Source organism: Zingiber officinale, chromosome 6A (genome assembly GCF_018446385.1).
Source record: "Zingiber officinale cultivar Zhangliang chromosome 6A, Zo_v1.1, whole genome shotgun sequence".
NCBI classification, from domain to species: Eukaryota; Viridiplantae; Streptophyta; class Magnoliopsida; order Zingiberales; family Zingiberaceae; genus Zingiber; species Zingiber officinale.
The window spans coordinates 51,352,419-51,375,229 of NC_055997.1; the positions used below are offsets into that span (position 1 = coordinate 51,352,419).

Here is a 22,811-nt window from a genome sequence, read left to right on the forward strand (position 1 = left end):
ATACATGGCAATGATAGGATCGACATGGATGCATGTCTTGCTATGAAAATGATTGTTCGGGATGAGAATGATTTTGCATTTCTTAGGAGGAATGTTTTTCCTTTACCTCTTCCTTGTTATTCTCGAACTTCAGTTCGCAACCCAGCTAATTGGGTAATCATTGATTTAGACCCCGAATATGTCCCTTCCATATCCGGAGACACAGAGCCACAATTTGAGCCCTCATCATCTGGACACCCGCAGCCTTCCGGTCATCTGGATCCAACTAAGCATTCTTTTGCCTATGGTACAGGTCTCTCTAGATTTGACTTTTCTGATTTTCTTACTTCTCTAGAATCACTTTATCATAAGCAAGATGCCCAACGAGAAATGTTGGAGGGTCGCTTCTCTTTATCAAATGACCAGTTTAGAGGTACAAAATCACTTTCAGTTCACGAGGAATTTTCAAGGTTAAGTGGATGAATTTGTCCAGGATTATGATACGGATCAAGTTAGAATGAGATATTTTATGGAAAGCATGAGTGTCACTAGCCAACAAGTAGATGCTTTGTTTGAGTATCGTATAATCCTGAGCGAAACTCCAGGTTTTCCTAGTTTTCCCATTGCCCAACCATGTCGTAGGCATCCTTTTCCTCACCCACCTCCACCTCCACCTCCTCCACCATATTGATTTCATCGGGACAATGAAAAGTTTAAGTCTGGGGGGGTGTCGAACCTAATTTTTCCTGATTTTTCTTTATGCATTCTAGTTTTCAGTTTTTGCTTGTTTTCTGCATGTTTAGTTTTATTTTTTCATTTTATTTTGGTTGTCTTGCTTTGATTGCTTGAAATTTGATAGTCACTTGTCTATCTTTTGAAAATTTTGTGACATACATCTTGAGAACATCAAAACTTCACTTATATGCTTTCTTGTCTTCAAGATTAAATGTTAGCACGTTTATTATCTAGATTCATGATATTTTAAGTGATGCTAGTAGTATGCTTAATGTACCTCTTTTCTCTATCTTGGGTAGCATGACATAAGCTAAGTGCCTTATGGAGATGAGTTTTAGTTTTGTCTTGACCTTAAGGATCTTATCTTCACCACACCTATACTTGATGCTTGAATGGTTGATTTCATTGAAATAGTCATGAATCATCTTGTTTGTTTAGTACTTGATTTCTATCGTGATTTCTCAAACTTCATTTTGGTTACTAGATGAGCCTCAACTCATGTAAGCTCATTTGGAAAAATCAAAATATCTCAACATTTGTGCTAAAAGTACATTTCTGAATAATATTTACACAATGTAAATACTTATGAGAAAAAAAAGTATGAAAAAATAAGAAAAAAAGTGAATAAGGGATATAAAAAATAGTTGTCGTGAGTGGAATCTAGTAAGTCGCCCCTTTGAGACCGAGTTAGGTTACTGGGGAAATGACTGCTTAGTTTCTCTTGAGATTGAGCACGCCATTGAGACCTTGGGTTGATTGAGAAATATGAACCAAGTGTGTGGCAAGTAAGTGCCTATCACTGGTTACTTGTCTATCACTAGAAACATTAGAAATTCAAACTTGATGACGACTTGACTAGGATATAGGTTGAAACTTGAAGAGTTTTGAGTTATTTTATTTGCACTGTGCACAGGGTACTTATCCTTGAGCTATACTTAACTTGTTTCCATGATCATGCTTGTTAATGAAACTTTTTGATAGAGTTAGGAGAATGCATTAGGGATATGAGAGCATTGTAGAACATATGAATTTAGATTGCAGCATTTTGCTTGAGTACAAGCAAAAGTTTAAGTCTGGGGGTGTGATGTGCGTAGATTGTATACACTTGTTTAGCATATTTTGACGCACATTCGCATACTTTGTACATGCTTTGTCTACGTATTTTCATACTTCCAGCTTTCCTTTTAGCATATTTACTCTTTCTATTCGGAGATCTGCTTTTGTGCATTTTCTGTACACTGGAGTCGAATTTGGTGAAGGTTTCGTGTTCAAGGCCAAATATGCAAATGAAGCAAAGGAGGAAGGCACCATTCTTGTACCTCACACGACCCTGCCATGGGGGGTTGCCCAGGCCATGTGGAGATCCTTGGCCGTGTAGCTGCAGCAGAGAAGGAAGATGGCTTGGCCGTGTGAACCTCACACGGCCGTGCCAAGATTTGAACCCAAATTGAGCCAGGCCGTGTACACCACATGACCATGTAAGATTACAGAGACCAGGGAGGCCCTGGCCGTGTACACCACACGGGCGTGCAGGGTTTCCAATGAGCAAGAAGGCTCTGGCCGTGTACACCACATGGCCGTGCCAGGTTTCTAGATACGGAGGCAGTGCAGGCCATGCAGATCTACACGACTGTGCAAGGGGAGCATTGGCAGAAGCAAGCCACGACCGTGTCTCACACACGGCCATGTGAGACAGGTAGAGAGGGGAGTGAACCAGGCCGTGTCCCACTCACGGTCGGGTCCTGGGGCCGTGTGGCGCCCGAATTTCCCCCTCTATATAAAGGTTTCTTCTTCATTTCAAAGGGAATCTTCTCCCTTTGGGGGGGGGGGGGGGGGAAGATTTGGGGTGTTCCTTACCATTCTTGGAGGGATTTCCGGCGATCTAAGTGTGGATCTTCACCAAATCGACTCCGGGAAAGCAAGGATTGGATCCGAAGATGTTCTTTTTTGTAGATAAGTTTTCTTTCTCTCTTTTCTTGGATTTGAGGGATAAGAATGCTTGTAATATTCTTTTCTTGGGGTTCCTTTCCTTGTTTTATGGAGTAGATTTCTTATTCTAGGATGGAGGGAGTAATTGTAAGGATGATTTGATGTAAAACTCTTGTGGATGTGCCAATTTCCTATTTCTATGATTTTGCCCTGTTTGTATCTATTCTTTCATGTGTGGATTATTGTGATTAGGGCTTAATTACCATGCTTGATTGAATGTTTGTATATCTTGTGGATCTTGTAGAGGTAATTCCTCATTCGATTTTCAGAGGGACGTTCGTGACAGGAATATGCCCGTGTAAGGACATTTGAGGGGTAATCTTGAAGGGGAAATTAGGTATTTCAAGAGGGTAGGATAGATTGTATGTGTTTATATATTATATCTCAATGCGGTTGAGGAGTGATAGATTCTATGTTGATTTTCCAAGGGATGCACGTGACAGACAAGCCCGTTTAAGGACAACATAGATTCATTCCTAATTGATCACATTTAGGTATAGATTTCAATCCTTGGCCGGTTGTCTATTGCAAGAGAGAACCAGAAACCTTCTACAAATGATGGACAATTGAGGAATAAGATTTGGTAGATCATTTACATTGAACAATTCTTACAAAGAAACCAAAACTCCTAGAACATACCCTTTATCATCACCCTTATTCTTGTTTCTTATTCTTTCATTTCTTTGTTTACATTTCATAGTCATACTTAGCTTTTGAAAACCAATTGATTAGTTGTTTAGCTAATTCACATTGAGACATCTTTAGTGCTTATTCCAGTCCCTGTGGATACGATATCTTTTATTATTACTTACGACATTTCCATACACTTGCGGAGGTCAACAAAAGTTGAGGCTTTCTCCGGGCCTACGTTGATGGAAAGTCATCAAGACAAACACGAAGAAAGCTCTTCCGAAATGAGCATCGAGAGCATCGATGAAGGGGGAGCGACATCAGAAGAAAGCAGCAGTTCAGGGGAAGCCACGGACAGCGAGATCGACAAGGTAGGTCAGGTACAATCTCTTCCTCTCGATAAAATATTTAAATTCATTAAATTATTATATAAAGATTATTACAAATTAGAAAAATAAATTAAAAAAATTAAAATTAATTCTAGCAAAATCTTGCCCATTAGAAGAATTTGATAAAATAAAATTGGAGAATGGTAATTTACAAAATGAATTATTTGAAAAATCATGCATGTTTGTTTAATCAAAAAATAAAAGATATAATTTGAACTGGTATTTTAAATATCACAAAGGACAAGTTAAGAAAATTTCAAAGAAATATATACCCAGAAGATTTTTAATCAATCTAGTTGGCTGAAACTTATATTGGGTTCCAAAGACTTGTCTTAATTAAAATTGGACATAGGGCTTTCAAAGAGTACATTAAACATTTAATTTCCTTATGAGGCTTTGTCTAGAAAGTGGTTGTTGCTCCAATAACCAAGAAGGCCTAGTGCCTCGCCACAGCCTGGAAGCTAAATATTGAAATTAAATATTTAATTGACAAACTGATAGAACATTAAAATTGAAATTAGATAATGCTTTAAATAGTTACTCAATTTTTTTGGAAGGTTCTCAAAATTTTCTCTACAAATTTGTCTAACTTAGAAAATTTTCTTATTTTTTTAAATCTATTTAACTTAAAGTTTTTAAGTTATTTTATAAACTTTACTTTACCAAAATTTATTTTATACATTGCACAATTTTTTGTTAACAAAATTAGAAAACTTTTCTGCTTGAAATTTTCTTACTTAGAAATTATTTTTGCAACACTTAAAGTTTCTAAATTTATTGCAAATTTTTTTTCAAAATAATTTTTAAAACTTGATAAGTTTTTTTTTAAAATTTGAAAATCAGACTTACCCTTAGATTTTTCTTGGTACCCCATTTTTTATGTGAACAAAGGGGGAGAAGAAAAAGATTAAGTCTAGGGGGAGGTAGATTGGAAGATTAAAATTATATTTTTTTTACTCTAATTACCTTTATATTTATGTTAGTTTACCCTAACTTAACTTGGGTTGCTCACATCCAAAAGGGGAGATTATTGGTACCCCAAGGTAGTTTTGATGTGATCAAACAAATTAAGTTAGATCCTGTTGTGTTTAACCCTTGTGTCTAAGTGTACAGGAGCTTAGGAGCACAAGAAATCGAGCAAAATATGCAGCTAGCGAGAAGGACGACATGGGAGAGAGCCGACGGGTTTGGTACATTTGAGGGATGAGGTGTTGCGGAAGAGTATGCGGGCGGACGAGAAGGAGGCGCGCTGAGTTTCTGAGAGACGAGAAGCCGGAGCGGAAGGTTGCTCGAGAAGGCCGGAAGTTGGGTTCGGGTGAGCCCTATTCCGGATGGCCGAAATCACTCAAGCGAGCGGAGTCAGAGCGGAAGACCCGAACGAGCCGAGCAGCATCGAAGTAGAAGGCCCGGACCCATTCCGGACGCCTGGACTCCGGGTGCTCAGAACCCTTTCGGGCGCTCGGAACCCAAAATTTATCATGATCGACATGGACTTTGACCGATGCGTCAGGATAGAATTCTCCAGGTGCCTGGAACCCTTCCAAGTGCCTCGACCAAGGCTATAAATACCTTGGTCTAGAAGCCAAGATAGAATAAGCAATTATTGAAACAACACTTGTGCGCTTTCCTTTCTAGTTTAGCTTCTCATTTTCTGTGCTTACACTGCTATAAAGAGGCTTCTCCATCTGAAGGAGAATTTAGTGCTACTCTATTCCTTGGATTAACAACTTCCCTGGTTATAACAAAGTAAATCCTCTGAGCCTCTACTTTTTTCAGTTTATTTAATTATTTTATGCAAGTGTTCTTTTAAAGTCCGAAAAGGGTTGTTTTATTTTTGTACAGGGATTTTCACCCTCCCTTCTAGCCGACCAATAGTCCTAACACAAACAAGTCTGGAGGACCATGTTTGGTAGATAGGTTGAGGTAAGCAACTGGAGGAGCGACAGTGAGGTCGTGTTCCGGAATGGAACAAACCCTAAGTCGTTGATCCAACTGAAGAAATCGAGAAGGTTTATAAGTTGAGATCAAAACAGTTCTACTTCTAATACTACTCATACATCAAATATAATATTATTGTGTTGACCTTTATTTTACAGGATTATATTATCTAACACTGCTTTGTAGATCCAGCCTGATCGGTCTGCCAAACCTAGGGATCGGTCAGCTGAACCAAGTGGACTCAGACCAAATATCAGATTAGAGCAGAACAAAGCAAAGTTTGATCCAAGTCTGATCAGTCGACCGAACAAGAGGATTGTTTGACCGAACCTTGATGATATGGCACAGATCAGACTGAGCTGAAGCAGAGAAGGAAACCTGGCTGATCGGTGGACCGAACCAGAGGATCGGTCGATCGAATGATCATCACATTAAAGGAGCATTAATGAAGAATCTTGACAAACGGGAAAAGTTCATCGTTCGGTCGACCGAACAAGGTGATCGGTCAACCGAATCATTCAATGTCATCAATGCCCAAGATTGGATCTTAGCGATGAAGGAAGGGAGCGAGTTTGGTCGACTGAACCCAAGGATTGGTCGATCGAACGTTGATCATTCTTATAAAAAGAGCTCGAGGTCTGAGGCTCAGCAACAAATCAATTCTCTAGTTCATCTCTGTGCAAGATGCTCGTGCTGCTACTTTGCACTTCATCTTCAAGCAAGCTACTAGTTCAATTAAGTGTTGACTGAGCTTCATCTTTCATTTATTGTCGGTGCAATTTTATATTGCTTGTATTGTATGTAGTTTCAATAAGATAGTAGGCTGTTACTATCTTATATTACTCATTGTACGAATTGCTTCTTTCTGAAGGTTTTGGAAAGAAGAATTATAGTGAATTGCCCAACGGTGCGATCAAGGATCGTGGGTCTTGAAGTAGGAGTAGACATAGGCTCCGAACCAAGTAACCACTCAAGTCATTTTTCTTATTCTATTTTCTGCTGCTTACTTTGATTGTTTTTACGATACGGAAAGAAATTTTTAACGTGTGATATTCATCCCCACCCCCTCTATCGCATTCTTCGATCCTTCAATTGGTATCAAAGCTTGTGATGTGTGTAGATTATATATACTTATCTAGCATGTTTTAACACACATTCACATATTTACGCATGCTTTGTCTATGCATTGTTATACTCTTTACCTTACTTTCAACATAAATACTCTTCTTTATTCAGAGATCTGCTCTTGTGTATTTTTTATCTTCAGGAGTCAAATTTGGAGAAGAAATGATATTCGTGGTTGATCCAGCCAACAAGCAAAGGAAGACAACATTGACCATGTAAGCCACATGGCCATGCCAAAGGAGCATGGAGGAAAATGACCTTGGTCATGTGGAGCAGGCAGGTCGTGTAGCTTTAGCAGAGGAGGAGCTTGACATGCCCATGTCGAGAAGGCAGGTCGTGTAGCTTTAGCAGAGTAGGAGCTTGACATGCCCATGTCGAGCAGGCAGGTCGTGTAGCTTCAGCAGAGGAGGAGCTTGACATGGCTGTGTGGATCCACACGGCTGTGTCACCCCAGTAACACGAGGCCGTGTAGATCTACATGGCCCAAGCAACATCTCCACATGGTCGTACAACATTTCCAAAGAAGATGCAAGCCTGGGCCGTGTGTGCCACATGGCTGTGCAAGGTATCCAGAGGCCAAGAATTGCCAGGTCGTTTGCCACACACTAGTCGTGTGAGCCAGCCAGTGGCAGAGCAGTGCACAATCATGTGAAGGCCACACGACCGTGTGACCTTGGACGAGAGCAAAGAAGTTGGAGCCGTGTGTGCCACACGACCGTGTGACCTTGGACGAGAGCAAAGAAGTTGGAGCCGTGTGTGCCACACGACCGTGGCATGGGGCATGTGGTGCCCGTGCCCTGCTCTATATAAAGGGGTTTCTTCCCCTTTCAAAGGGAAGGGGGCTCTCCCTTTTGGGGAGATCAAGTTTGGGGCTAACCTTCACCTTCTACAGCCTTGATCCAATGTTCAAAGCCATTTCCATCTCCGATTCAACTCCAGAAGCTATGGATTAATTCCAAAGATCACTTCTCATCGCTAGATAAGCATTTCTATTCTCTTCTCTTGATTGGGATTGAAATATTTATGATCTCTTTGTCTTCAGATCTCTATCTTTATATTATGGAGTAGATTCATTGTTCTAGGACTAAGAGAGTATTTGTGGTGTGATTTGATGTAAGAATCTCATGGATATGCCAATTTCTTATCTCAATGATGTTGTTATGTTTTGTATCTATTTGATCTTGTGTGGATTGTTGTGTTTGGATCTAATTACCATGCTTGATTGGATGTTTGTGATACTTGTGGATCTTGTAGGGGGATTCCCTAGATCGTATGACCGAGGGGTGCTAGTGACAAGCTTCCCCGCTAATGGACATCTAGGGGATCACCTTGAAAGGTGAAGCCCGTCTCTAAAAGGAGGTGGAATAGTTGAGTGCATTTATCCCCTATGCTTTTATGTGGATTGAATGGTGATGTGTTTCTATGTTGTATGACCGAGGAGCGTTGGTGACAGTCTGCACCGCTAACAAACTTCATAGGGATCATGACTATTAAATTACTATAGATATAGATAAAAGTTCCTTACCGGTTGCCTTCTGTAGGAGAAAACCAATAACTTCCTACAAAGCATGGCAATTGAGGATAGGAATTCATAGATCACCTTATATTGATAAATATTACAATGAAGCCGAATTCCTAGAACTCTCATAAAACCCAAGTTCTTACATTTGCTTTTCTATTTCTTTTAGTTGCTACTTAGTACATTTGCTTTCTTTGTCGATTGTTTAGCTAATTCGTTGTGAGACATCTCTAGTGTTTATAACCAGTCCCTGTGGGATTGATAATCTTTTTATTACTAACGATGAAACCGTGTACCTGCAGTTATGTAACAAGTTTTTAGCATCGTTGCCGGGGACTGTGTCTATAACATTAGAGATAATCATTTGAGTTAGACTAGACTTTTCTTTTCTTTTCTATATAACTAATCTTGGAAATTCTGTTTCCTCAACCTTATCTTTTATTTCTGATTACTTTTCCTGCAATTTATCTTGTTGCAATTCAAATTCTACATTTTATATTTTCAGAATTTAAGTTCAATTTTTCCTTACTTTTCAAGCAAAGAGAAAATTTTGTTACTTGTGATCTTGTTCTTTGCATGCGAAGATCTAACCTTGCAGGAGTTTTGTTACCTCTTGATTCAGAGATTGATAGAACTTTTCATAGGAGGAAGATGTTGCAAAGAAATCAAGAAGAACAAGAACAATCTAATATGGCAAACAAACCATAGAAAGATTATGCAACATCGTATGCTAGAGGGATTCGTTCTAGTATCACAAGACCATCTATTGAAGCCAACAATTTTGAGATCAAGTTTGCAATAATCACTATGGTACAACAAAATCAGTATGGAGGTGGACCACACGAAGACCCAAATCAACATCTTGAAACTTTCTATGAAATCTGCAATACCATTAAGATGAATGGTGTTCCATCGGAAGCAGTGAAATTATTATTATTTGGATTCTCTTTAAGAGATAGCGCAAAACAATGGTTGAACTCTTTACCAACTAATAGCATAACCACTTGAGAGCAATGTGAGCAACAATTCCTTGATAAATTCTATCCTCCAAGTAAGACCGCTCATATGAGAAATCTAATTGCAAGCTTCAGACAGTCAGACTCAGAATCGTTATTTGAAGCATGGGATAGATACAACAATATACTCAGACAATTCCCACATTATGGTTTAGAAAAATGGCTAGTTCTACATACTTTTTATAACGACATCAACAATCATACTAAGGTGTCTTTAGATTCTGCAGCTGGAGAGACACTTATGAATACAAGTTTAGATGAGGCCGAGGACATTATTGAGAGTGTAGTGAAAAACTATCATCAATGGGCAACAGAAAGAAGTGGAGGATATTTATATCCAAACCCAGTTAAAGCATTAGGAAAATTTGATGTAGATACAATTACTTTGATGTCTTTAAAATTAGATGCTCTTACTAAAAAATTGGAAAATATGGGAACAAATTCTGCATAGTATGTGTTTGTGAAACTTGTGGAAACTCAGATCATTCTCAATACTCATGTCCTTTAGGAGCTATTTCTGCACAAATCAATCAATTAGAATAATGTGATGCTATCATGAGTTACAATCAGAAACAGAATAATCCATACTCCAACACATACAACCTTGGTTGGAAGAATCATCCAAATTTCTCTTATAGAAATAATCAAGAATAAGGACCATCCACAGGGGTTAGACCGAGCTATCAGCTTGGACAACAAGGCTATCAATAATAATCTTCTCAAGACTATCAATTTTATAAATTGGAGAAAATTATTAAAAAAGTTATTTCTAATCAAAATGAAATGAAGCAAGAGATCAAGCTACTCACTCAGAGAATGGATAATGCAGAGAAGCTCCAGAAAATATAAGATAGCCAAATTGCCCAAATAGCTTCATCACCTTCAAGAGCATTAGGACAATTCCTAGGTGAACCTAATGTCAACCCAATGGAACACTGCAACAAAATTAAACTTAGGAGTAGACGGACGTTGGGAGATCCTCAAGTGATTGCTCCAAAAGAGATGAAAATTCAAGAAGAGCTCTCTTCTCCAACACTTGAACAAATTCAGTTTCAAGATGAAGAGGAGAGTACCAAGAAGGTTGAAGAGACTCTTCCACTTTACCTTTAAATCCAAGTAATCCCTTTTCCTCAAAGATTAGTCATGATGAAGAAAGATGAAGAGTTTGGCAGATTTCTGGATAAAGTTAAAGATATTTGTGTTGAGGTACCTCTGATTGATGCAATTCAACAAATGTCGAAGTTTGCCAAATTTTGAAGGATATTATGTCCAACAAAAGAAAAAAAGGAGACATCGAGACCATAGCTCTTACTAAAGAATGTAGCGCTTTATTTGAGAAGAACACTTCCCTGAAGCTCCAAGATCCATGAAGCTTTTATATACCTTGCACTATATGAGATGAATTTATAGAGAAGGCTTTTTGTGATTTGGGGGCAAGTGTTAGCCTCATTCCATACTCAATTTGTAATAAGCTAGGGCTCAAAAAATTTAAACTTACTACCATGGCACTGCAATTAGCTGATCATTCTTGCAGGTACCTTATGGGTATTGTGTAAGATGTGCCGATAGAGATTGGTGGGAGTGTTGTTCCCACAGATTTTGTGGTTCTTGACATGGAAGAAGATCCGAAAATTCCAATCATATTGGGAAGACCCTTCCTTGCAACAGCTGGAGCAATAATTGATGTGAAAAATCATAAATTTTCATTGGTAATCGGAAAGGAAAGGTTGGAATATGATCTATCTAATTCTTCTAACCATATCTCTTCTTTTCTAGAGAGTGTTTACAGTAGGGAAAATGCTTACAAATTTGAGGATTGGAACTTCCATCCTCATGGGAGGCCGCCGGACGAAGAACATGATCCGGTAAGCATTGGGAGAAGGCCTCCCATTAAAAATGAAAAATACATCTGCCCTCTGAGGGAAAGAATGAGGGAAGAAGGAGCACACTCAACCCTAGGAGAGAAATTCGTATCTCCTTGGGTATAGCCGTGAAAATGGAAATGAGGTCGAGCTAATGACCTTAAACAAGCACTTCTTGGGAGGCAACCTAAGGGTTCTCTTATTAGATTCAATTTGAGTTTTCTTTTTCATTAGTTAGTGTTTTTAATCCGTTGTTGTTTTTGTCTTCAGGTTGAACATAACTTCTATGAGCTAGCCATGATTATTTCATGGGCATGGAGGCATTGGAGAAGTCAGAAAAGAGGAAATGTAGATTTTTTTGGTCTTGACAGAGCCCGACCGTGTACTGAACACAGTCGTGTGACATTTCTAGAGAAGGAGGAGAACTCGGCCGTGTGACATACATGGCCGTGTGACACTTATAGAGGTGGAGAAGCACAAGGTCGTGTGACTCACACTGGTTGTGTGAGTTCACCCAAGAAGAAAAAGGACAAGGTCGTGTGATTCCACACGACCGTGTGAAAATTCCAAAGGAGGAGAAGAAGGAGGCTGTGTGTCACACACGACCGTGTGAGCCTAGCCGAGGAAGAGATGGCACTGCCCGTGCCATTTGGTACGACTGTGTGAATCTGATCAAAAGGAGGACTGTTTGGGTCGTGTAGATCTACACGACCGTGTGGAGCATCTCAACCTGGCTGTGTCGACCACACCCCCAAGTCAATTTTTCTGTCTAACTCTTCAACTTTCCTTCTTAACTTCTTAGATCTAGATCTCTCAATTATTCTTCTCCAAATAAACTACATTCAAATTTAGATCTAAACAGAAATTCTCTTCTCGTACCCTCAAGATCTACAACTTCCTTCCCTAAGAACCTATTTTTCAAGAACCATTCTCTCAAGATCTCACTTCTCCAAAGAAACAACACTTTTCCCCTTGGAACTCGACATCATGCACAACATTTTGAAGAAACTTCGAAAAGGAAGTGGTGGTTCAAGCTGAGAAAAGGATCCATCAAAGGAAAAGGGCAAGGAGAATGTCGTAAAGGGGAAAGGCAAATGGAGGGCACGCGACGAAGGTAACGATAATGAATTCAATATTATTTTTAGAAATGAGGATCATAAAGCTAGATTTGATATTCTTATCACAAGGAAGGTTGTGTGTACATGATACATGGACCCACTATTTTAAACGTTTTAGGAATTAGAGATGATGTATATTGGATGATTAGTTCTCTAGATTAGAACGATATTATGTACACACATCTTCATACATACCCATGAATTATACTTGAATTCTTAGGCTTATTAGATGTCCACTATTCAAATGAAGATGATCATATTGGCAAAATTACTTTTAGGTTAATGAATCAAGAAATTCAGTGAACATTTAGTGACTTCTATAATTATTTTGGTTTGTCTACTGGCGGCTCTCACAGGTTTGACCCTAGATTTAATTGGATTTTTTTTTAAATTTAATCACAGGATTGGATCAACCTTATGAGCCTTCTAGAGCTAAAGCTTCCTATATGCAAAACCCCATCTTTAGATACTTACACTGAGTTATGAGTAAAACTATTTTTGGTAGAGGGGAAAGCGACGGAGTCATTAGGAAAGTGAAATTTTATGCTCTATGGGCTATGTTACATAAGGTTGACTTTGATTCCAATTTTCATTTTTTGCAAAACCTAGTAAGAGCCGGGAAAGCATCCTCGGGATTGATTGTCTTTGGTGGATTGATTACCCAAATAGTTATAAATCTGGGTTGTGATCTGGATGAGTTAGAAGTCATTCATGGCAATGACATGATCAATATCGATGCATGTCTTGCCATGAAGATGATTTGTCGGGATGAGAATGGGTTTCCCTTTCCCAAAAATGATGGGCTCTCTTTACCCCTTCCTTATCCCGAGTGGACCTCTGTTCGAAACCCTGCTAATTGGGTGATCACTGATTTAGATCCCGAGAATGTCCCTTCCTTGTCCAAAGACACTGAGCCCCACCTTGAGCCCTCGTCATCTGGACACCTACAGCCGTCCGAACATCCGGAACTTGCTAGGAACTCTTTTGCCTATGGTACAGGTCACTCCAGATTTGATTTTTCAAATTTTCATACCTCTCTAGACCCGCTTCATGAGAAATAAGAGGCCCAATGAGTAATGTTGGAGGGTCGCTTCACCTTGTCTGAAGACCAGTATAGAGAGGTGCAAGATCATTTTCAGTTCATGAGGAACTTTTAGGGTTAGGTGGCTGAATTTGTCCAGGATTATGATACTGATCAAGCTAGAATGAGAGAGTTAATAGAGGGCATGACCGTTACGCGTCAACAAGTTGATGCCCTCTATGAATATCATAGGATCCTGAGCGAGACTTTTGGTTTTCCTAGTTTTCCTATTGGCCACCCGCGTAGACCTCCATTTCCCCGCCCTCTACCTCCATCACCACGATATTGATTTCATCGGGACGATGAAAAGTTTAAATCTGGGGTGGGGGGGGGGGGTGTATGCAACCTGAAATTTATGATTTTTTTTTTAAATTTTCAGTTTTTCTTTTTGCTTTGCTTGCATTTAGTTTTTTTTTGCTTATGTCTTGCATTTACTTTTTCTTTGTTTTGTTTGCTTGGCTTATTTTTTACTGTCACTTGATGATCTTTTTTGAAACATGTGGCATATTGAGAACATCATTCCTCACTCCTGTTGACTTGTCTAAGAGTAAAATTGTTTGACATTTATATCTTGATTCATGATCTTTTGGATATAATACTAGTATGTTTAGTGTACATCTTTTCTCTATCTTAAGTAGCATGATATGAGCTAAGTATTGTATGGAAACAAAGTCAAGTTTTGGCTTAACCTTAAGGATTTTATTATAACTTTACTTGAGCTTGAATAGTTGATATCATTGGAATAGTCATGATTCATCCTATTTTTTTAGTACTTAGTTCTCATGGTGATTTCTCAAATTACATCTTGGTTACTGGATGATACTCGAGTCATGTAAGCTCATTTGGAAAAATCAAAATATCCCAATATTTACACTTATATGCATTTGTGTTCAAGTCTTGCATCTTGCAATCACTAAATAAATTAAAAAAATGATGAATAAGGGATATAAAAAATAGTTGTCGTGAGTGGGAACAAGCAAGTTACCCCTTTGAGACCGAATTAGGTTACTGGGGAAATGACTTTTATATTTCTCTTGATATTGAGCATGCCTTTGAGACCTTGGGTTGATTGAGAAATATGAACCAAGTGTGTGGCAGGTAAGTTCCCATCATCGGGAACATTAGGAACCCGATTGGATGACGACTTGACTAGGGCAACGATTGAAACTTGAAGAGTTTGTGTTACTTATTGCACTGTGCACAAGAAACTTATGCTTAGGCCATACTTGAGTTATTTCCATGATCATGTTTATCAATGAAACTTGTAGATAGAGTTAAGAAAGTACACTAGGGATTATGATGCATTATAGAACACATGAGTTTAGATTGCGGTATTTTACTTGAGGACAAGCAAAGATATAAGTTTGGGGGTGTGATGTGCGTAGATTTATAGACTTGTTTAGCATGTTTTGATGCACATTCACATATTTTACGCATGCTTTGTCTATGCATTTTTATACTCTTTGCTTTACTTTCAGCATAAATACTCTTCTTTGTTCGAAAATCCGCTCTTGTGTATTTTTTGTCTTCAGGAATTGAATTTGGAGAAGAAATAATGTTCATGGTTGATCCAGCTAACAAGCAAAGGAAGACAACACTGGCCATGTGAGCCACATGGCCATGCCAAAGGAGCAGGGAGGAAAATGAACTTGGGTGTGTGGAGCAAGCAGGCCGTGTAGCTTCAGTAGAGGAGGAGCTTGACATGGCTGTGTGGAGTAGGCAGGCCGTGTAGCTTCAGCAGAGGATGAGCTTGACATGGTCGTGTTGATCCACACGATCGTGTCACCCTAGTAGCACGAGGCCATGTAGATCTACACGACCCAAGAAACATCTACACATGGTCGTGTAACATTTCCAGAGAAGAGGCAAGCCTGGGCAGTGTGTGCCACATAACCGTGCAAGGTATCCAGAGGCCAAGAATTTCCAGGCCATGTGCCACACACTGGTCGTGTGAGCCAGCCAGTGGCAGAGCAGTGCATGATCATGTGAAGGCCACACGACCGTGTGACCTTGACCGAGAGTAAAGCAGTTGGGGTCGTGTGGGCCACACGGCTGTGGCACGGGCCGTGTGGTGCCCGCGCCCTGCTTTATATAAAGGAGTTTCTTCCTCTTTCAAAGGGAAGGGGGCTCTCCCTTTTGGGGAGATCAAGTTTAGGGCCAACCTTCACCTTCTACAGTCTTGATCCAGGGTTCCAAAGCCATTTCCATCTCCAATTCAACTCCAGAAGTTAGGGATTGGTTCCGAAGATCACTTCTCATCGCTAGATAAGTATTTCTAATCTCTTCTCTTGACTGGGATTGAAATGTTTATGATCTCTTTGTCTTTATATCTCTATCTTTATATTATGGAGTAGATTCATTCTTCTAGGACTAAGGGAGTATTTGTGGTGTGATTTGATATAAGAATCTCATGGATATGACAATTTCTTATCTCAATGATGTTGTTATATTTTGTATCTATTTGATCTTGTGCGGATTGTTGTGTTTGGATCTAATTACCATGCTTGATTGGATGTTTGTGATACTTGTGGATCTTGTAGGAGGATTTCCTAGATCATATGATCGAGGGGTGCTAGTAACATGCTGCTCCACTAACGGATATCTAGGGGATCACCTTAAAAGGTGAAGCTAGTCTCTACAAGAAGGTGAAATAGTTAAGTGCATTTATCCCCTATGCCTTTATGTGGATTGAATGGTGATGTGTGTCTATGTTGTATGACCGAGGGGCGTTAGTGATAGGCTGCCCCGCTAATGGACTTCATAGGGATCATGACTATTAAATTACTAGAGGTATAGATAAAAGTTCCTTGCCGGTTGACTTCTATAGGAGAAAATCGGTAACTTCCTGCAAATGCATGGCAATTGAGGATAAGAATTTGTAGATCACCTTACAAAGAAACCGAACTCCTAGAACTCTTATAAAATCCAAGTTCTTACATTTGCTTTTCTATTTCTATTTCGAGTTGCTACTTAGTACATTCGTTTCCTTTGTCGATTGTTTAGCTAATTCGTTGTCAGACATCTCTAGTGCTTATAACTAGTCCTTGTGGGATCGATAATCTTTTTATTACTGACGATGAAATCGTGCACTTGCGGTTACGTAACAACTTGGTAGATCTGAAATTACTTAATCATTTTTCGAGCAATTTTTTTTAAAAAAATCTTTTTTCTTTAAATGTGTTTTCATAAATTCTTAAGTAATATTTTATTCTTTATCCCGCACTGCTAATCCCAAGATGAAAGTCTTGAAAATTTATTTTCTATCTTTTTCTTGTAAGAATGTCATTGACATATTAAGAAGGGTGAAGCATCTATGAACCTCCACCGTACAATCAAGTCTATTTCAATTACTGGAGGTAAATGATGGAATGTTTCATGGGAAGCAATAATTTCGATATCTAGATTGCAATGAAACAACTATCTCGAAACTCAGAAGCGAACACAAAGGTAATGGATATATTAATAAATATTTTTCCTAATGAAATTTTGTTCAATTATAAAATTACAAGAATGCATTTGAGTTGTGGACCAAAGTGATTGAGCTTCACGAGACTTCTTCAAAACTAGAAGATCATGGAAAAAGTGAGTTCGAACCAGAGTTCTAATTTGGAGAGCTATCCTTAGAGTCAGATACAAAAGAGCAAGACCAGATCAACTTCTTTGCACTAATGGCTGAGGAGGAAGCTGATGGATCTGAACTCTTGTTAGAACAAGTGTCTAAGCCTAAATTTGAGATGACAATAATCAAGGGGGAGAATTTTATCAAGGATTGAAAAGGTAACATTGTCAATTCCAAATTTAAAGATTACATAACTTGTTTTAAGTGCAGTAAAGAAAGGCACTACAAAAGTAAATGTCTTATGAACTGATCTGCACAACCAAAGGGAAAGGAGGAACTAATGCTTAGAGTCTGGAAAAGGAAGGACCATATCCAATGTTTCAAAAGAATGAGACATTACAAATTTCAATGTCTGGAGAGAAGACCCAAGGATTTAGGGGGAGCAATTATGGTAAATCAATTTATTTTAAATGAACATTTACATGCTTTAAATCTTTCCTGTTGTACTATGAAAAAGCATGAAAATCCTATACTAATATTATTTAATAAAAATAATTTAGTTAATAAAATTTTAAATAATCCAAATGTTACTAAAATTGATCAAATCAACCCAAATATTAATCAAGACATAGATCTAGTTAATAAAAAAAAATTTTACTCAAGATAATTTAAATCAAAATAATTATCTAAAGTTAATTAACAATAAATAAAATTTAATGAAAAATTTAGAAAATAAAAATAAGAAATAAAACTTAAATACAAAATTAAATTTTAGAAAACTAGAAGAACAAAACAATCTTTTAAAAAATAAAATTGATAAACTAGATAATATTATTAATAAGTTTATCAACTCACAAAATCTAGATCTAAGTTACAAATCCAAACCAAATCACTATTTGATCCCTAAGAGTCAAATTAATTACTTAGATAGACCATATCTAAGCTATGACATAGGAGGAGCAGATAGAAAGACTGTTCAACTAACTTGATTAACCTACTTTGCATACTTAGAATTAGGTTTACTTTTTTCTTAGTTTAGAATGGTTAGTTAAAAAGGTTTACTAAATCCTATAACATAGCATCAGAATGGATTGGGATGATAGTATTGTTGAGGATCTTGTGGCCAGCTAGAAGGGGGGTTGAGTAGCTAAGTCACCCCCAAGTCGATTAATTCTCTACAAGAAGGTTAGTGCATCACCGAATATACTAAAACAAAGTAAATGAAAACAAACAAGAAAGAACACAAATGCTAACATGATTCCTTTACGTGGTTCATAGATTGCTTGCTCCTACTCCACGGCTTGTCCTTGAGGTGGACGAACCCTTAATCCTTCGGTGGATTAGTCCCTGGCAATCTCCGGCTAGATCTTACTTCTTATCAGTGGAGTACAACCTCTCACAAAGCTCTCTTCCTCTTACAAGATGGAACTTAGGTTTAGGAGGAAGAGAAAGACTTAGAAGCTTTGGGCAAAGACTTAGGAGTTATTCAACAAGCATGAATAACCTCCTTCATGCCCCAAGGCTTCCCTTAAATAAGAGGAGAGAGTTGATCACAATATCAAATTAACTCGGAATTAGTCAACTGGTCCATGCACTAGTCGACTGATGTAGCCGTTAGACACAACCAATGGCTCTCTACATAACTCATTTTCTGCCAATGGCCATATACCAATCGACTTGTGTCAACACCAATCGACTGGTCTTCGCAGCCGACGAGCACAAAACCTTTCTGTGCTCTTCGTTAATTTGGACCAGTCGACTGGTCCAAGCAATAGTCAACTGGTACCTTACATTTACACATACTCATCCTTTCTGGAGTCTCCCTTGAAGCCCTCTTTCTTAGCCTTCATCCCTCAGATGCAACCGAGCCCGCAGTTCCTCTTCGTGCCATCCTTCATGTTACCTTGAAATTCACTTCTCTTGGCTCCACTCCATTGCTCCTCATCCGACGGTCCCTCAGATGTCTTCCACACCATCCTTCACCGACTTAAGGATCCGAGCCCTCGGATAAGCTTTTGCTCATGTGTTTCACCAAGTCCTACAAGACTTAAACACATATCAAATACATATGAAAGCCTAACTTAAACTCTCTGATATATGATCAAAAGAGTACGATAAAAGGGAGGGGGTGAATATCGTGCTTTTAAAACTTTTCTTTTAATCATTTAAATCAAAGTCGTGCAGCAGAAAATAGAAAACACAATTCGATTACTTGGTTCGAAGCCTATGTTGACTTCTACTCCATGGCCCGCGATCCTTGATCGCACCGATGGGCAATCCACTAAAACTCTTCTTTCTGAAAACCTCAAAAAGAAGCAGTATGTACAATTGTAAGAATATAAGATAGTAACAACCTACTATCTTATGTGAGTTTAGTACAATGCAAGCTTTAAAATAAAAGTATACCGACACTTATATGGAAGATGAAGCGTGGTTGGTACTTGAACGAAGTAGTTGCTTGCATGAAGATGAGTTGTAGAGTAGTAACACAAACAACAGTATCTACCACAAAGATAAACTTCGAACCAAATAGATTTTGTTGCACAGCCTCAAACCTCGAGCTCACTTTTAAAAGAGTCATCGACGTTGGGTCGACTAATCCCTAGGTTCGATCGATCGAACCAGCTCCCTTCTATATTTGCTAAGATCTGATGCAGATTCGATCTTCGGCATTTAATGACATTAAAGTTTTCAGTCGACCGATCACTTTTTTCGATCGACCAAATAGAGAATTTCCCTGTTCGCCAAGATTGGCACTTAATGCTGCATTGATGAGGTGATTGTTCGGTCAACCGATCTCCTAGTTCAGTTGATCGATCAGCTTAGTTTCCTTCTTTGCTTCTGCTCGATCTAAACTGTACTGAGTCATCATGGTTCGGTCGACCTATCAAGTTTTGATCGGACCCTGCTCTATTTTGGTCTGAACTGATATCTGCTCTGAGTTGGCCTTTGTCGGTCGACCGATCAGCAAGTTCGATTGACTGATCAGGCCAAACCTGTCACGCCCCAGGTAGTCCCTGTCCGAAGAAATTTCGGCAGCATCTCCCCTGTACGGCGGACAATATGAAGCTCAGTATACATATATCTCCATACCTCGGCCACACACGGCCGGAATAATACAATACAAAAGAACAAGCCACGCAGTTTATATCAACATTCCACATAATTCAACATATAATCAATCCACGCAGTTTAATAAGGAAAGACGATATAAAATCTCGAAAATATATGTACACATCCTACTCCACTACATCGAAGAAAAACCAAATCCACGAAGTAATGAAAATATCTGCAGCGGAAAACAATAGTAGTAAACTCGAATGTTCAATGTAAAGTCCACAATACAAACCCACAATACAAGTATATAAGATGCAAAAGCAAAATATAATCCAACAAAGAAAATCCTCGCGATAACGGGGCTAGCGACTGGAATCTCTCCTGACGGCCTCAACCTGAAAAATAATAACAACGGGGTGAGTTCAAAGAACTCAGCAGGTAATCCAATAGATATGTACAGCAACATATAACTACCAGTAATATCCTAAGGTACAGTCTCCTAAACCATAGGACCTCTGATGCAGTCTCTAACAATATAACAGTGTCATGGTGAATAAAGCTGGAATGAGTAACGAAGCATGTAATTCTGACAAGAATAATAAGAAATGCATAACTGAAATAAACATACACCTGCGAGGCTTGGCGAATGAATGTGGACATACACAGATAAAGATAGTCGAAACAAAAGCATGTATCCAGTATGCATGTCAATCATATGCGATACCCAAGTGCATCATCCAATATGCAACAATCACAATAAATGCAATACATGCATATGATGCGATATGACATGGTCACCCCTGACGCTAGTCGTCTCACACGCGATGGCGAGACCAAGTAGGTAGGGCTGACACGTGCACTCTGTCGTCACTACCCCGATGAGTGACCGAGTGGGCGGGATGTTGTCGAGTTCACCTATCCTCCTACCTCAAACATAGTGAGGGAGCGCAACGCTCTCAACTCCCGGTATGACGGGGAGGGATCCCTGTCCGCTACCACGCTGCAGTCACACTACCCATGAGCGGACCAGCGGAGCACTACAGAGCAACTGCCATACACACCCTGGGTGTTGTGCCACTACCCATGCAGTGGTCACGTTGTGTGCAGGCCCGTGTAGCCGGCCGACGAGCTCAACAATAATGGAGTCGTCAATCGCCCAGCATGCAATCATGCGGGATGGTGCATGAGGCTAAGTATGTCATACCTGAACATAGCCTCCTCCATATATGTGTGTGCCAAAAAGGTAAACGCATATATATAACCATGATATAAACAGCATAAACCCAAAGACATCACATATAACAATGATGTAAGTATCATGAATCCAAGAGCATGTATCACACATGTAAAGCAACTAATCCAGTAGAGTAGAGCACTATAGATATGCATCTCTATGAACATATATATACATGTCAAGAGGTAAATATCCAATCCTGAAGTAAAGCAACTAACAGATGAAGCATGTGATAGGTATCAACTAGCTAAGACCAGGGAAGAAATAAATCTACCACCTATCACTAGTAACTATATATAAACTATACATATCATAAGACAGTATCAAAAGATAAGTCAAAGGGTACCCGCCTCAAATAGAAGGTACAATCCAAATCCGAAGTCAACGTCGAGACGCCTGTCTCAAATCAGACTCCTGCGTCAAATAACATATATATTTTATTTAGCTAAATCCACATGAATAGCTAAATAAAATCTCTAACACTAAATTAGGGTAAAACCCTAATCCACAATCTCAACTTACCAATTTAAATCTAATGGTCGATTAGGGTTAGTTACCTAATCCCTAATCACCAATTAGATTAGAAATCTAACGGTTGATTAAGGTTAATTACCCTAACCCTAACCATTTCATTAGATTTCTTCTACACAATTAAATCCACACACATGCATTAACTAATCATGGATTAATCCAATGCATTCCTAATCCAATACATGAATCAAATTCATCTAGAACAAGATCATCAAACAAATATCCAATTTCAATACATGATCTACAACAAGATCAATTATCCTATTCCTTACCTCGAATCCAAGGTGATCACCAATAGATCACAACCAAAGGTGTAGCTGCCGGTTAGGGTAGCTGCTGTTGGAACCTAAGATCACATCCACAAGATAGTACCTCTAGCTCACAACCATGCATACTAATCCACAGCACTCAATCAAAAGGAACAGAGCCTCCTCTCTGCCCGGATCGAGCTGCTGTCCACCACCAGAACAGCACAACCTACTAGAAACCATCTTACGGCTTGAATCAAGAACAGAAGATCCAAATTCATCAAGGCAACCTAAAGAAAAACCTAATTGAGAAGCTTACCGTGTGCGAAATGGAAGCTAGAACACAAGACAGTAGATCCAAGCCGACGTCGAAGAGGAAAGGTCGAGGCTAGGGCTAAGACCTCCCTTCTTGATCAGCGATCTGCTCTCACAAAGCAACGATCCAAAGGGAAAAGCACCGGCGATGGACCTAGGGCATGGTTCGGCGAAAATCAAGAGAAGAAGAAGAATTATCGACTGTGCTAGGGCACGAGTCGGAGGAAACCCAAAGAAGAGGAAGATCCGATTAAAGCTAGCTTACCTATGCCGGGGATCGAGCGGATCTGGATCGATCCAGGGGCGTGGGCAGTCGATTAGAAGAGACGTCGGAGATTGAAGGAGGCGACAGACCTCCCACCTCGCTCCAAGACCCGATCTCCGCCTGCGACGTCGAGAAGATGAGAGAGATAGCCGAGAGCAGAGACGCTAAGGAACCGGGGAGAACAGAAAATCAGCTGCTAGCGATGTGCTCCTCTGGCGACT

The 22,811-nt window shown here is 39.3% G+C and overlaps 1 long non-coding RNA gene and 1 pseudogene across 1 annotated transcript; both read right to left on the reverse strand.

Moving 5' to 3' along the window:
• Positions 1 to 9,401: 9,401 nt before the first annotated feature.
• On the reverse strand, positions 9,402 to 9,473 carry LOC121998966 (annotated as a pseudogene).
• Positions 9,474 to 21,587: 12,114 nt separating this feature from the next.
• On the reverse strand, positions 21,588 to 22,375 carry LOC121993934. Its single transcript, XR_006115497.1, has 3 exons — positions 22,330 to 22,375; positions 22,035 to 22,242; positions 21,588 to 21,645 (listed from the first exon to the last, which is right to left on the reverse strand). It is a non-coding gene; the product is annotated as an uncharacterized LOC121993934 (long non-coding RNA).
• Positions 22,376 to 22,811: the final 436 nt, after the last annotated feature.